This window comes from Diplotaxodon limnothrissa, linkage group LG1 (assembly GCF_057381915.1).
Source record: "Diplotaxodon limnothrissa isolate DT_005_m linkage group LG1, D_limnothrissa_male_GT1.1, whole genome shotgun sequence".
NCBI classification, from domain to species: domain Eukaryota; kingdom Metazoa; phylum Chordata; class Actinopteri; order Cichliformes; family Cichlidae; genus Diplotaxodon; species Diplotaxodon limnothrissa.
The window spans coordinates 26,144,826-26,161,279 of record NC_140596.1 but is presented as its reverse complement, the minus strand read 5'-3'; positions in this window follow the sequence as shown (position 1 = coordinate 26,161,279).

Here is a 16,454-nt window from a genome sequence, read left to right as displayed (position 1 = left end):
ATTCTATTAAATGAGAACAAAGAAACTGACATTTGGATAACAGATTCCTACAAACACTGGCAAACTGATTACAGGAACAGATTAATGCAATGTCTGTCTCTAACATGGCACATTGCCTGAGAACAGGTTGGCTTCTATTCTCCAAAATAAAATAATAAAAACCAGGATGACCTTGAATTAGCTGAGGCTGGCTCCCTGGCACTGCCGACATGAAATCTAAAATTACTGCTGGGGGGTCAGCGGGGGCCCCTGTCGGGGGATCGGAGAACCACGGGCTGTGTTTTGCCTTGCCAGTGAGGTGGAGGAGAAACAGTCAGTGACAGATGAGTGAAAGATAAAGAGTATGACTCCGTTGCGGCGAATTTGATCTCACCATATATTTTCTGTTTTATTCTTTGTATTTCCTCTGTTGAGGTTGGCCATAAAAAGCCAAGGAAAAGCCAAGGTCAAACTGAGTGAACACTGCAAACATTAAACCTTGAAAGCTGGAATAGTGAAATCTGGCCGCTCTCTCATTTCTTTTATGGAAGTGGAAAGCAATCCGCCAGACCCATTACTATTAATTGAAAATGTACAGTAAGAGGTCAAGGCTCTACACTCTGATGTAAAGAACATCACAGGTTTTGTGGTGACTTTATCATCGGGGTAGATTGAAATATAAAGTGGTGACATAAAAGGGAAACTACAACATGCTTTAAACTAGCTTGATGAAGCAGTCACAGGAAAATGTCGAGTTTCAGCACAAAAACCTGATTTTTTTTCTGCAAAGTATGAGTGCTAATAGAGAACAGCACATTCCTCTAACTGATCAACCCAGTGTCTTAAGTTACACACTGAATTATATTCATTATATAAATACTAGCATATCTCTTCTCCAAAATCCAGTGTTTTGCACCCCTTGTTGTTCTTTGCTTTTTGCAGAGCAGGGTTGAGACGCAGTTCAGGGTGTGAAATATTCATAGACAGGAAAAGAAAATGAATTCTTGTATAACACATCTTACCCCTAAGAGGCATTAAGTTTTACTGATGCTTTGTTTAAAAATTCCATGTAGCCTACAGAAATAAAGCATGATATCTTGACAAGTGCCTTCAGCACAACATCTTTGTGGCTTTTAAATCCAACATGCCAAAGTTCGTTGTTACTCCAGACAGCAAAAATGATTTTGACATTTTCTTCATCTGCAAAATGGCCCATTATGTTTTTATACTCTGTATCTAGTTCTAGTTTTGTTGGCATTTCTTTACTATTCACTAAACTCAAATATTGCTAAGAAATCTTTTTTTTCTAACTCATCATTTCTTTAGAAACTCGGGCTGCTTTGCGGTTGTCGCCCTTGATGGGCTTGAGTTCAAAAATCAGAGAGAATCACTTCTTGAGAATATAAATGCTAAAATTACATATTTACCACTGTGTTTCAGAGCATACCGAGAATAAACCCGGTCACGAGGAACAAACGTGACAGCACGATAACAACCATTCTTTCAAAGGTGTTGACAAGGACAGGGCAGGCTACACCACTTGGCCTTGAGATGCTTCCCACACTGTCATATGGTCTGATTCAACATTCACTTCACAGTATCTTTTCTGCCTGTCCTATCTGAACATGCCTCAGTGAAGGATGGCCAGCTTAACCTATCATCGAGTCTATAACCTTTGGCCTCACTGATTGTGTAGAGCGGCTGAGGTATGGTTGAATTTCAGCACCTAAATGAATAGAGGGGAGAAGGGCATTTGGCTGTAAATGTTGTCCGTTTCTAAGATCACAGAGCAAAAGTCCATGACTGGCCCCATGCCAGCCATCTAATCAATTAATGATTGGAGAAAACACCCAAAGACAGTGGCACATATTCCCACAACTTGGGGTAGAAAAACAAGAAAAATATATAAACTTTCTAAGATAACATGTAGACATAAACAACTGTTTATGGTTGCTGAAGCTGTCATCTAGATTTTAAATGTTTCTAATCCAGTTTCTCTCAAAGGTGTGATAATTCATTTCTAAGAAGAGGTGATATTGGAGTGTCACAATGGCTTCAATAAAATCACAGCCCCCTGAAGCTATCTGCAGTCTATCTCCATTATAGTCAAGCACTCCCATGAACCCTGCCTCTGTTGATATCACCTTTCATGAAAGAGCTTTTCCTCATTGTCTCTTTTCATTTTGTTTATTCATTGTTAATAGAAAGCTAGACACCCCAGTGGTAACAGATATTCAGAAAGGTAAATAAGAGCAAAAGGAAAAAATAAAATAAAAACGGCAGTAAGTTTCAACAGCCGCCTCATATTACCCGTAATGTGTTAACTGTTATTGCAGGTTATGTAAGGCAAATTTAACAAAGTTTTAAGAAATGTGAGGACATAGAGAATCTAAAAATTCACGTTGATTACTGAAGAGTCTGACTGACATAAACATAAGAATCAGGAGATCATTAAAAGATACTGATATCATGTAAGACTCTGAATACATGAACTACAATGGATAACTTTTGGCCCTGTTTCCTTTACTGTTTCCTGTGCCCTGAGCCATTTTTAGAAATGCAATGTTTTGATAAGAGGATGGTGGAAGTACGTATTTATTAGCGTGTTTTTAGTTCATATTAACAGTTCCACAATGGATCCTGTTTGTTCTAGATGTTAACCTTCTTCTAACCCAATTTCATTGTTCTTGACAATGACAATAAATAAATAAATAAATAATACTAATCATGTCAGCGCCTGATGCTAATAGGCAAATGCCTTGTTTTTATTTTTGGGGTTTTTTTTTTTTTTTTGGGGGGGGGGCATAAACACAAGTACACACTGCCTTAGTAACACAGCCTTAATATCACAATCTCTACAGAAAAAATAACAAAGTCAATATAAGAGGGGCATCTCAGTTTCTAACTATATATATTTAATTTTGTATAACATACTGGGATATTTATAATTAGCCTTAATTTGTCTCTCATTAGGGACAAATGTTGTTATATTTTATAACTTTATGATATTGTAGCATCCCTCCGACAGAAGACAGAGACGATCGGTGTTCCGGTTACCAGTGTTTATTAAGAATAGTAACACAGGCTACTGTGGGCCGTAGCCAACGCCAAAACAACAGGGAAAAACGCACTCTCCAGAATCAAAACAAACCCCCCAACTCTCTCTCCTCTTTTCCGCACACACCCAAAACAACATTCTCTAACACCCGCCCCCCAAACACTCTCAGCCAACCACACACATGCTCTCTTCCAGACTCTCACATCACAATGGCTGTAGAAGAGTCTGTAGGGGTGGAGTCCAGGTCTGTCTGTGGCCCACCCTGTTGTCCCAGTGAAGTGGCCGCGCCCTGATAGAGGAACAGTCTGTCCCGGTGCAGGGCGACCCTACGTCCCCTTGGGGGCAGTTGTACCCTATACACCACTTCCCCCAGGTGTTCCAGAACCTTACAGGGTGCAACCCAGTCACTGTCCAGCTTAAGGCATCTGCCCTTTTTTCTCTGGGGGTTGTACACCCAGACCAGTTCCCCGACGTCAGAATGTCGGCCTCGAAAATGGATGTCATAGTTCCTCTCCTGTCGCACCCCCACACTTATCAGTTTCCTCCTAGAAAAGTCATGAGCAGACTCCATGCGATCCTGGAGCTTCCTCGCATAGTCAGGACCTGGTTGATCCCCATCAGCATCGGGGGGGGGGGGCGGCCCATCATCATCTCAGCTGGAGTCCAGATCTCCCTGGCCAACATCAAGAGGGCACAGCACAAAGTGGAGATTTGGACCGCCGAGCGATATGCCATGAGGACCAGGGGAACATGAGTGTCCCAGTCACGTTGATGTTTAGCCGTCACTAGTGCCAGTTGCTCTGCCAGTGTACGGTTAAATCTCTCAACGAGTCCATCACTCTGTGGGTGGAGGGGTGTTGTACGGGTCTTATGGGAGCTTAGTTTCTCGCACATGGCTGCAAACACACGGGACTCAAAGTTCCTGCCCTGGTCCGTGTAGATTACTTCAGGTACCCCAAATCTGCTGAACATCCCCTCCACCAACGCATCCACAATCGTCTCAGCCTCTTGGTCAGGTAAACTGTATGCCTCTGGCCACTTTGTGAAATAGTCCATAGCTGTGAGGATATAGCAGTTTCCCCTTTCTGTGCAGGGAAAAGGACCCAGGATGTCCATCCCCACCCTCTCCATTGGCTACCCTGCCTGAAACTGTTGCAGTTGGGCATGGGATTTGGCTGTGGGCCCCTTTCATGCTGTACAGCTGCTGCACCATCTCCTGCAGGGCCCGAGGGACCACCAACTGCCACCTCATCTTGCCCGTAGCTGGTTCCTTCCAGCCCCTTTCCAGCACTACATCATACCGCCGCAAGGCATTAAACATGGACCAGAGTCCCTTTGTGGCCCGTGACAACATGGCGATTTCCTCCCATTGGGGTTGTCGCTGTTCCTCAATCCACCCAAGCACTGGCTTGATGTCAGCATCCTCCTCCTCTTGATGTCTCCACTCTGTTGCATCCACAACAACCAGCCTCTGACTGGATGGTCATTCCTCTACCCCCGTCACAGCACACTTTACATTGGGCACCAATTGGTCCTCCTCCTGAGCTTCCTTCCTCTCACAGTAGTGCCATCTGTCTTGGGCACAGGGTCTGCGGGAAAGCGCATCTGCATTTATGTGCTCCGACACTGCTGGCATCTGTGTCAAGGACAAAGGGCAGAGTGGGGTCAGGCGGAGAGAGCACTGGGGCCCCACTAGGGCTTCTTGCAGTGAGGTGAAAGCTCCCTGGCAGCCTGCTGTGGAACAGTGTGTAGGTCTAGAGAGGAGAACCACGAGGATCCTGTCACAGTGTCAAGGGTCTCAACTATACGTGGTACAGGATATGGATCCTTGGATTTAGGATGAGCTAACAGTGTCTGGATCCGCAGCTCATCCGGAAGCAAGGCCTGGAGGAAGTGGTCACAAGCTAATTCGCACTGGATGAGTGGGGGGAATGTGGCCATAGGTGCGGTTGACCAGTCACTCATTGTCATTAGCTAGGTCCCTAATGGACTCCCGTCGGCGGCGGCGGCTGCACAGTTCGGAGCGCAGCAGGCTCGGAGCAGAGCAAGAACTGAACTGCCTCTTCAGAGCCTCGACCAAAGCATCATAATCCCCCCTGCCCTCTGGGCTCAAAAGCAGCAAGCTAGACAGGGCATCACCAGTAAGGCACATAGCTAGCTGCAGGGATTTCTCTTCAGCAGACCACCCACCAACCCTGGCCAACAGTTCAAATTGTGCATGAAAAGCTTCCCAGTCAGCCTTGCCATCATACCTGGGGGTCTTCATGGAAGCGTGGAAAGTGCCTCTATATGTAAATAAATACGTTTTTGTACAGTATCGGTATCGGATCAGTATCATCGATACCACCCTGAATTTTACTTAGTATTGGATCGGAAAGGAAATCAGTGGTATCGCACATCACTACCAACTATGCCATAAGTGAGTGGCAATTCTGAACACAAAACACTGATAACACAATAGTCAACTAACTTGTAACCCAGTGCGTTAGAATATATTTTATTATTTAATTGAGTTTAGCTAACTACTACTGTTCTTGCTGTTTCAGAGCAAACATGACCAGATAATTTCCTCTGGGATTATTAAAATATTCTGATTCTCATTGAAACAGAATTCAAAGGTCAGTTGTTGATTTTGTTTGTAAGGATATTCCTGGCAACTAATTTGCAAGCCATTCCAAAAAATACACTGGGCAACTAAGAGACAAGAAACCCTCTTAAAATATTTAAAACTTACTTTAAGTCCACTAATGAATATTGCCTGTGTATTTTAGGAGCTAACATTTATGATGTTAGATGAGCTGCAGAGTTTTGGCTAACCTTAGCATTGCTAATAGTAGCAGTAGACGTCTTTTGTTTTGCTAGCATTCACGGCTCGGTGCACAATATAGTTACGTTTCGCTTCAGGTGGTTGGTACAACAGCCAAGGACAGTTTATAACAGCTGTCTACATTAATTTACATTTCCCTTTCCTTGTTTAAAGCTTCCGTTCACAGAGAGAGCAAGTGAGACACAGAGGCTTGCCAGGACTGCTGCACTAGCTAGTGTTAGTAGCATTATAGCATCTTTGAACCAATAACTGCCTTTGTACACACACTGTAGGAAGGTTTTGTTAACTGCCTATCGAGTGGAATAATATCAGTTGGCTGTCTGTTTTGAGGTATTGTAAAAACTCCAGTGCTTTCACCATCGTGTTAATGTTTGTCCAAGGTTAGCTCCTGCTTAGTCTGTTCAGTCTCCCTCTTCTCCTTCTTTGCATCCTCTGATAATTTATTTTTCTTTTAATGTTTAACTCAACAGATCCACCAGTGTCTATAAAAAATAAGTCTAGTACTAACCACTAGCCACTAATTGCTTCCAGGTTATATATATATATATAAAGTTCATCAAAAAAAAGTTATCTAATGCCTTTTTAGGTCATCGTACTTATCCAATGAAGATAATTTTTTCTTACCTGACCTCCATGCTTTCTTCTTCTTTCTACTTTATCCAATAAAGAAAGAAAACAAAATTAAATAATTTAATTCTAAGAGACATTTATAGTAAACCAATTTGAACACCTTGTGTGCTACTATGGAAGTTAATCTGAGAACCGAGCCAATATTCTCGTTAAATGATAGATCTGAATGTAATTGCTAATAATAAAAAAAAGACACACTATAATGGCTGTGTGTATTGGATCTTGACTTACGTACAGGCTGATAATCAGTACACATACTCCTTAATCTGACATTTTAATCTTAAATTTCCTGTAACAGCTGATTCCAGTGTGAGTGTGACATGCACAAAACAAAAACAAAACAACAAAATTATAAAGCATTTGATTTCCCTTTTTTCTTATGTGAATCATAATAATATTAATAAAGATGTAGCTGTTACTACCTGCTATGCATATTTGTGCATCACAACCAATTTATAGAGCAGTTTGTTCAGCTTTTAGTTAATAATCTTGACAGTGTTAATAAACAATACTTATTAAATTACACTTTTATCAATAACAATAAGAAAACAGATGTTTCCTAGGTTAGCACAATGAATATATTAGTTTGTAATATTCCTCATTTATTAGGATGAGTTGGAAAACCAAGCACTGAAAAATAGCATGCATGTATCCTTATAATAATATTGCAAATCACGCTCATGTATGAACCATGCATCAGTAATGACCTAGTCTTACACTTAATCAGCGATTGTGAAGATACAGAAACAAATGCACAGCATGCAGCCATTATTTTACACAACCTTCTCCATTAAATAAATAAAAAAAATCATGATTTCAGTGGAAGCTCATTGTTTAAAAGTAGCTGAGCTCTCCCTGGCTTCCTGATAGTTTGCATGCTGCTGGCATGCTGACTGCTGATCTCTGATAAACAAAGAGGAAACAAATGAAGAACTAAATAATTTACACTTTATTAGGTGAAAACAAATCTTTGTTATTCCAAGAGACCAACAAAAAGAGAGATGAAGGGATAGATTATCTTGTTATCAGGAGAGAAAAAAAACATAGAACCTTACAATCACAGCTACTGTTGGCTTCTGTATTTGATGAATAAAGTATTGGCAGCTGAGTTTCACTCACAAAAAGGTATCATGTTCACAACACACCCATTTATTGTAGAAAGAATATACACATACAGTATAATTGATGTATTCCCAAATAAAACATTTCATTGAGAGTTGATTGTGATGTGTAAATCTGTCGAGCAGGAGCATATTCAATATATTTGTTCAGGGAGCGCTTTAGTCCAAAAAAAAAAAAAGTTTCGTGGTGCTTACCTTTTACTTCTTCCATGCATGGATGTCAGGGACTAGCTTTAGAAACTACTGTTGTCATCAACCTAAATTGTCTCTGCAGTGTTCTCGTTAGCTTTCCGCCTGATATCATTTAACTTCTGTCTCACACTGAACAGTAGGTCTCACATTGAACTGCAAATTGCTGACCTAATCTGTAATTCCCTCCCACACTAGTTTCATCATCTGTCCTCTGTGGTTTGTGTATGTGGGTTGTATATTTCAGCTTGTGGCTAACTGTGTGGGGCTAGCAGGATGTAGGATTAAACTCAGTCAATTGCATGTGTGTGTTTATGAGCTGTGGTTTTATTGCAAATCAAGCCCGATAGTATGGGATATCATGCTTACCTGTTGCAAGCATAGCTTTCTAATGAGTATCGGTCTACCTCAATTTACCCATACATGCATGCATCCTTTTTATTTAACTTAAACGGGTCCGGTTTGCAGGGGTAGCTACATAAGCAAGGATGCCCAGATGTCCCTTTCCCCAGTCACCTCCTCCACCTTGTCCAGAGAAATACAGAGATGTATGCCAGCCAAGAGATGTGCGTTTCCTGGGTCTGGCCCGGGGCCTCCTCCCACCAACCTCAATAGCCAGGGACGGCAGAGTCTGCACCCTTGACCGCACCTCAACACACAATGCACTTGAAGTGGGCGGACCTGTGTAGCTACTTTGGGCCAGGCCATATGGCCTAAGGCCCAGCTATCAAGCACCAAGGTTATTATCGTTAACGAAAACTAATGAAATAACGAAAACTAGAAGTGAAAAAACATTTTCGTTAACGGAAATAAAAATAAAAAACAACAAAAAAAGGAAAACTAACTAAAACTGTAATGAGTGTTCACAAAACTAACTAAAATTAACTGAATTTATAGCAAAAATGTGTTTAGTTTTCATTGATGTGTGCGTGTCATACAATAGTCAAGGGTGAAAAGGAAGTTTAGTTTCCAGATTTTTTTCTTGCTGTCTAATTATGCCAGCAGGTGGCCAGTACGTTAGTCGAGTCGTCTGTGTTGCTGCTCCGTCCACGCGCAGAATTATGTCAGGAAAAGTCGGGAGAAAGCGCCAGAGTCCAATTTGGGATTACTTTGAATATGACTGTGTTTTGGATAAAGCAAGTGTCTTGTAGTGGAAAGAGACAAATTATGAGGGACATTTCTAAAGGGAAAAAAATCCCACAAACCTTAAAGTGCACTTGAAAAGCTCACACAAGAAGGCTAACCAAGCTTACCTTGAGTAGGTAAGGGAGCACACTCAACCCTCATCCCCAGAAACAGACGCTAACCCCAGGCAAGGTAGCGTGATGCATCCCGAGACAACAGGACAGGGATACCTACATAACTGTGTGAGTCAATTGCCTTCAAAAAGTTTATCAATTCACTTGAACCAAAATCATGAACACCCGGTGCTGCAAGAGTTAATAGTCTCATTGGGGCCAAGATATACATTTTATAGTTGCCTGGTATCAATGGTTGTTCATCTTCCTTTATTTATTTATTTATTTATTTATTTAAAGAACCCATAGGTGGGAATGTGAGTTGTCTGTCTCTGCGTGTTAGCCCTGCGACAGACAGGCGACCTGTCCAGGGTGCAGGGTATGGTAGCTGGAATAGCAACATACCCAAGGATAAGCAGAAGAGAATGACTGATATGATGAAACTGGGATTTTGTTACACTTAATTATTGCAAACAAAACTAAAACTATAACTGAAAGTAATCAAAACTAAACTGAAACTAAGGATTTTCAAAAAAATAAAAACTAAACTAAACTAGCAAACAATTGGTAAAAACTAATTAAAACTGATATAAAATTGAAAATCTGAAGTCAAAACTAAATAAAAATAAAAACTAATGAAAATTGCAAAACTATTAAAACCCTGTCAAGCACTTTTCATCAAGCTCCCTCACCAGGCCTGGCTATAGGGTGGAGCACTGAGCAGGGTACACAGGTCCCACATACACAAACCAGCTTAAAGGATGCTGTTAATTGTGATAGAGCTTTCTCTTTTGTAATGTAGACCTACAATATACAATATACATATATATGTATATATAACCACCTTTTTAATATATTATGTTGTAACAAAATTAACTGTAGTCAGACTGCATTCTTTTTGAAAGTCTAATCACATCTCTGTTTTTAGTTGAACCTGATTAATATTAAGCTTTCGGTTTGATTAAGTACCCCTAGGTTTACTTAATCTAAGTACAAATTAAAGGATTTTTGAGTGAGATGATAATCAAATAATTAAACCCCAACATAATGTGGGACTGTGGGTGGCCTTTGAAGGTTTGAATCAAGTTCACTCTGGTGACACTCACTAAACAAGCTAATACCTTATACTGTATCTTGGAAAGTAAAACACAATTTAGCTGATCAGCTGTGGCAGAATGACTACAGACCCAAGTCCGATCATCTCATTTGGTTCTTCCTCTTAGGTAAGACGTTACAGTCTCAGTACTCCATCGTTTGGTGCCCAGCAGGAATTGTTGTGTTCGGTCAGTGGCTTGATACGCACAAAATGCTGCAGACTCCAGTCCAAATTGAATTAGTCAAAGACCCAACTTACAACTTAATCAGATACAATTTGAGACCACTAATTAAGAGGAATAATTACATATGCCCGTCCCCTGTGGGGCAGAGTACTCTTAAGCGTGTGTTTTAGAGGAACTGTTATTAATTATGGTGGATAAGGACTGAAATTATTATGGCTTTCTGCGTAGTTATGTCAAGTGTGGCGTGACTGAGGAAATAATTGTTTTGATCTGCTCTGCTGCGTTCAAAATCTAAAGTTAGTCTGACGAACAATTTAGAAACATTATGCTCCAATTGTGTTCTTTAAGTTCTACTTCAAAGCTATCTCTTGGATGGAACAGAAAAGTTTCCTTCCCACCCCCATCTGCTTTTTCTGCTCGTTATTTTAACTCCCTAATCCAGGGCTATATCATTCCATGACAAGGCCGGATCTACACTGAATCCCTAATGTGTTTGAGTGAACCTCATCTGGATTGGAGGAACTAAAACGTAGCACTTGGTCAGTATCTTCTATTGCTACATTATTTATGTTAGCCCTTGTGATTATCCTTCATTCAAATTTATTATTTAAAAAAATATATCATTATTACATTTGAGGTAAGTAAAATCAGTTCAAATCACACAGACTGACTGAGCATACACCTTTGACTAATACTTATGAAGTCAGTTTTTTAGAAACAAATAAACCATACTGATTTCAGCAGTTAGTGTGGCTAATCAAGTATGTAGAGTCATGTGGCGAAGAAAGTTTTCACAGCATTACACTGGGTCCTGTGTGTGGTGGCTTTGTAGGGGAGACCAGGTATGGTTGTAACACCATCAATCTTGCCAATCAGGAATGAGATAAAAGCCATATGGTCATTTCAGTGTTTGCCCACTTCCATTCCCGATTTCACATGGTGCTTGCCATGGCTGGAAACAACTGCGTGTAGATTTTATTGAGAAAAATTTTTTTTTTTTTGATCAGCACAAAACTTTGTTTAATTCTTAAGCAATTGGAGATAAAATCATATGACTTACAGTATAAAAAATTAAAGTTTCTTAGGTAAACTCTGATACATTTCCCCCCTGTTAATTTTAAGTCTCTATGTTAATACAGTTAGTTAAACTATGACTGACATATATGACTCATATGTTTTTTAAAGTGCTACAACCATCCCCTTCCCCAAAGTATAAATGTTTTATTTATTAATTTTAATACTTTTACAGCATGCCTAGGCAGTGGAAAGGAAAGACTGCTAGAGGTGTGTCTGCTGATATTGTTTTTAAAGCATCTGATGAGGTCTCAGACAGGGGCGATTCTAGGATCAGAGCTTTGGGGGTGCTGAGCACCCAGAGAGCTGCCCAGTCAGGCAAGACAAACTTTACTCATCACGATGAGACTTCTTCCCTGTCTCTGTTAGTCCCTGCATCCTTAAATGTCTCCAGTTGTCCCGAGTTCCCTGTGACTGTCTCCTTGGTGCATTTAAACCCCTGTTCCTCCCTGTCCTCATCGTCTGCTGTCTTCGTCTCCGTTATTAGTCATCATAATTTTACCATCTCTGTGCAATTCTGCAAATTTCTTTATTAAATCATTAGATTCTTAAATTCATCAAGTCTCTCTCTGCCTGGGTCCTCGTCACAAAACATGACATCACTGTTTTGTACATTTTAACACAATTTAATCCCCACATTTGTGAAAGAAAAGCAAAACACCTTTTTAAAAGTCTGTAACAAAACCATCAAATCTGATAAAGGTTATTTAAATGCTGCAAACGAAGAATGGATTGGAATTTTAAAAAAACAACATATCCTAACCTTAATTACTGGGGAAGAATAATGAATGATGATCATAGTGAGTAAGAAGTAAACTGAGTGTATTTTTTGGACAGAGATTCACTTTTAATGTGTATGTATAATACAATAGAGATATATAAAAAATACACTCCAAAAATAGAGTCCTTGAAATGTACAAATGTACAAAATATTGATTAAAAGAATTATAAAAATAGAGGCAACTTTGCCTATGGTACAATGTATGAAAAGATCTTTATTGCAGATTACCATAGAACCAAGTCCGCCAGAGCTTATATTATATTTTTACATGCTGTAGTGCCATTTTTGGGAGCATTTCAAGTTGATATACATCAATACAACCATTATAGCCCAAACTCTAATAATATTTATGCATTAAGTGCATAGTAATTACATACATTGCAAAAAAAGTGCAATAAACTACAAAAAAAATTGAAAAACGTTTTTGTTTTTTTAACACATATTTCTAGTTAGAGAAATTTAAGAGGCTTATCCTTAAAAACTGTAAATACAAAAAAGTTGCACATAATAGTTTCCCACCACAGGAAATTTATTTTGAGTGTCTTCATAGTTTTATTTTTGAAATACACTAATTTTTATATACTGCAGGAAAAACGCAAATAAATATTATAATGCAAATTTGCAGAAAAACCAGCATATGCATCAAAATAAACTATTTCCAGCAGTGCAATATGAGTCCTAAGCATCCCAGAAACGACACAGAAAGTCATAAAATCAAACATAACTTTTAAAAACACCACTATAGGCTCATAAGGCCCTGATGGTAAAAAACTAATTTCCGCAAAATGATTTCACTGATCGGATCGGCAAAGCGTGTTTCTGGAATATTATGTTTTTGTTGCTGCAAGTGCTTTTTATGCAGTTTTTGCAAAGCTATATGTGGAAGGAAACTGTGACCTAGGACAAGCTGATGGCATAAGATGTAAGTAAAACTCCTCCGGTTTCATATGCAAAAAAAATTATTGTGCTAGCTTACGTGGTTGCAGTGCTACCGAAATTTAAAAATAGTTACGCAAAACGGAGCGTGCCTGCTCCGACCGGCTTTAACGTTGTCTTCCCAACAGTTTCACTAACATCTACACTGGATGGCCAGGAAGCGTTCACGATGTCTTCTCGGGCGCTTCTCCGGTGCTGATAATTGGCGTCTGTCTTCTGTCAGTGACGTAAAAGATGGTTCTCTAGCATATCAAGGACTATCTCTCCACTCCGTTACATATTCCATATGTATGGGGTACGACCCCCCTTGGTCGTGGCATGTGGATATTTCTTTAAGACACTCCGGCACGCCCGGCTATGCCCCACAGCTCACATATAAAACAGCTGCAGACATGACACCGGTGATCTCCACTTGTGTTGTGTGTGTGTGTGTGTGTGTGAGTGCCTTGAGAGTGCTGTTTGTATGTGCGTCCGTCAGGAGCATGCTTCGGCATCCTCCGTGGGTGCTGCCTCTCCCCTGGTATTCCCCTGGTAGTCCCTGTACTCCCCTGGTAGCCCCGGTATTCCCTGGTGTTCCCCGATATTCTCCTGGTATGCCATTGTATCCCTGAGCTTGGTTCCCCCTAGCTGGCCCTTTGCTTCCCCTTGGTTGATCTCCCTTCCCCGGCTTATCGCCTTGAAAAAAAAAGGCTTATGCGCCCGTCGGACCACGCTGTGTGGCTGCTGGCTAGCGAATAGCTCGGCTACAGTGAGGAAACACAGCAGGGACACGGCTTCAGCATTCAAGCATACACTGAAAAAAATGCAATAGGGTGGTTGTTGAATTTGCATAGAATTACTTCATATATCCAGCATGACTAATTTAAATTTCACATCTAAACATATTTTTGTCTTTTAATTTTCACATATTCTTTAAGAATATTCATTCTTTTAGAACAAATCATGTTGAAAAGAAACAAGTTAGTCGTGTTTTATCCTCAAGCTCCGCCCCCTGGAAAGGAAAAATCGGCTGCACTGTCCGCCATTTTTGTCTCTCGCTTTGGAAAATCTACTACCATCTGGAGTTTTACACTTGAAGGTAAATAAGATTTTAAAGCTAACACACCAGTGAGAAAGAGTGTAGACCCTTTATATATGTGGACTTTTACTGGGGTGTTGTTATTTTACAGGTATGTGGGCTGTTTATCGAAAACCATGAAAGGCTAATGTTAGGCTCCAGTTAGCTAATGGTAACCGAAATTATGCGATAAGCAAATTAGTAATTAACATATATAATGTGAGTTAATATTGTTTGTATATTCTTTCAGTCTAAATTAACAGACTATTACAAACTTGCATCGGTGTCTGTAGTAAGTGGTGGTACCTGCAGTGTCTTAACCATTAAACAAGCTAATGTAGGGCTGGGATATGACTAGTTTGTTGAAACATGTCTGCTGCCAATGTGACTGCTCACACACGGTAACATTACCAGCACATAGCCACAGCCGCTATAAACATGCTGAAAGGTCAATCTAGCTTCTGTAGTCAGCAGCTGGAAGACTCAACACAGACCCAAGATTCAGTGTAACGGTTATCTAAATGTTGTGTGTCCTGTTTGTAAGCCCAGAAAAAGAAATTAAATAAAATGACGACCTTGAGCTTCAAGCTAATGTAAGCGCAATGCTATAGCATAAAGCGACTAATGCAATGATGAGGTTGTTAAATTAGTAAAAACACAGTAAATATATCCAACATGAATCATTTATATTTTTGGTCTAAACATAATTAAGTCTCACGCCTTTCACTTGTTTTAGAAGGATGTTCAGTCTTTTAAAACCAGTCATATCAAAATAACAGAAAATAGTTATGTTTTCTGTTGAAACTCCACCCCAGGGTGTGTTCTGCGAGGGAAAATTCACTATGGCAGTCCGCCATTTTTTGTCTTCGCTTCGTTTACGTTTGGTGCTGAGCTTTACTTTGTCGAGGTAAACTGAAAACTACATGTTTGAGAGGAAACGAAGAGAACATCCATTAGATGGGGAAGTTTTTCTCATGAATTGCTGTTGAGCAACATAATGGAAAAAACAAGTCATTCCTTAAGTTAACTAACGATAATGCTAGCTTAAGCTGCGGGACAATATTATGTGCATTAGCTTTTTTTCAGTGTGTGTCCAGTCACATTCGCTTGTTTTTTCTCAGTGAATACAGACTAACAAACTCGTGTCCATTTAGTTAACTGGTTGTACCTAAAATGTTTTAGTTAAACAGTTAAATAAGCTAGTTTGCCATGGGGTGGGCTGTGTTGGGGGGGGTCTTCACTAAAGTCGGTTTATTTAGGGCATGACACCTATGCAGTACTCATTAGGAGAGGAAGTGCATGACGTGGGGCTTTATTTCATGTTCTGGGGCAGTGAATGTAATGTACTGATAACATGTTAAAGACACACAAAAACCCAACAAATTGTTTTAACTGATTTATAGAGAGACTGAGAGGAGGGCTTAAAGAGATAAAAATAATGACGATATAAATATGTTAAATTTATTTTTTCTGTATCGATATATGGTGCTTATCCCTGCTGAAGGGCAGATTGGTGTTGCTTCAGAACAATTCTCTAGCGCTGTTACGTAGAGGTGTTACAGTTAAGGTTTTAATAACATTATTTTATTTACTAGTGAAGATTTGCATATGTTATCTCACATTCTGTAAGGTAAATTTTCTGGAAAAGTCAAATTAACTAATTTAACTAAGTATTAATGAAAGACCTTGATGTGTATATGACAATAATAGATGTAGTTTCTGGGTCATTTGGCAGAACTGCAAAATGGCCAGAAGGAGGCAACTGCTGTGGTTGCAAACAGGCTTTGGGTGGTATGGAAGTAAGGGCAACTATGGAACTGCTCAGCAACATGGGACCCATAGCTAATAAATAGTAATATGACAAAAAATAACAACTTTGTGTGGATGTAACCTTGTGAGATTTGAGATTTTGACAGCATTTTTATGTGACAACTTCTCTTTTTAGATAAATGCAGAGTTTAAGCGCATTACCACCATGCCACTGCAGTCCAGATTTGTCACGGTCCTGGGTCTCCTGACCCAGCGTTTTTAGTTCTTTGTGATTTTTGTATTATTGTACTTGTGTGTGATTTATTCTATGGCTTCTAGTTTTGATCCCTTGCCCTTCATGTCTCTCTGTGTCCCCTCTGTTCTGTGTAATTGTGTGTCTTTGCATGTTTGAGTTTCTTGTTTTCTGTCACTCTGCATTGTGCATTATGTTCTCATGGTTGGTTTTTTGTTACTCTCTCTAGTCTAGTCTCTTGTGTTCCCAGCTGAGTATTTCCCTGTGTATTTTGGTTCTTAG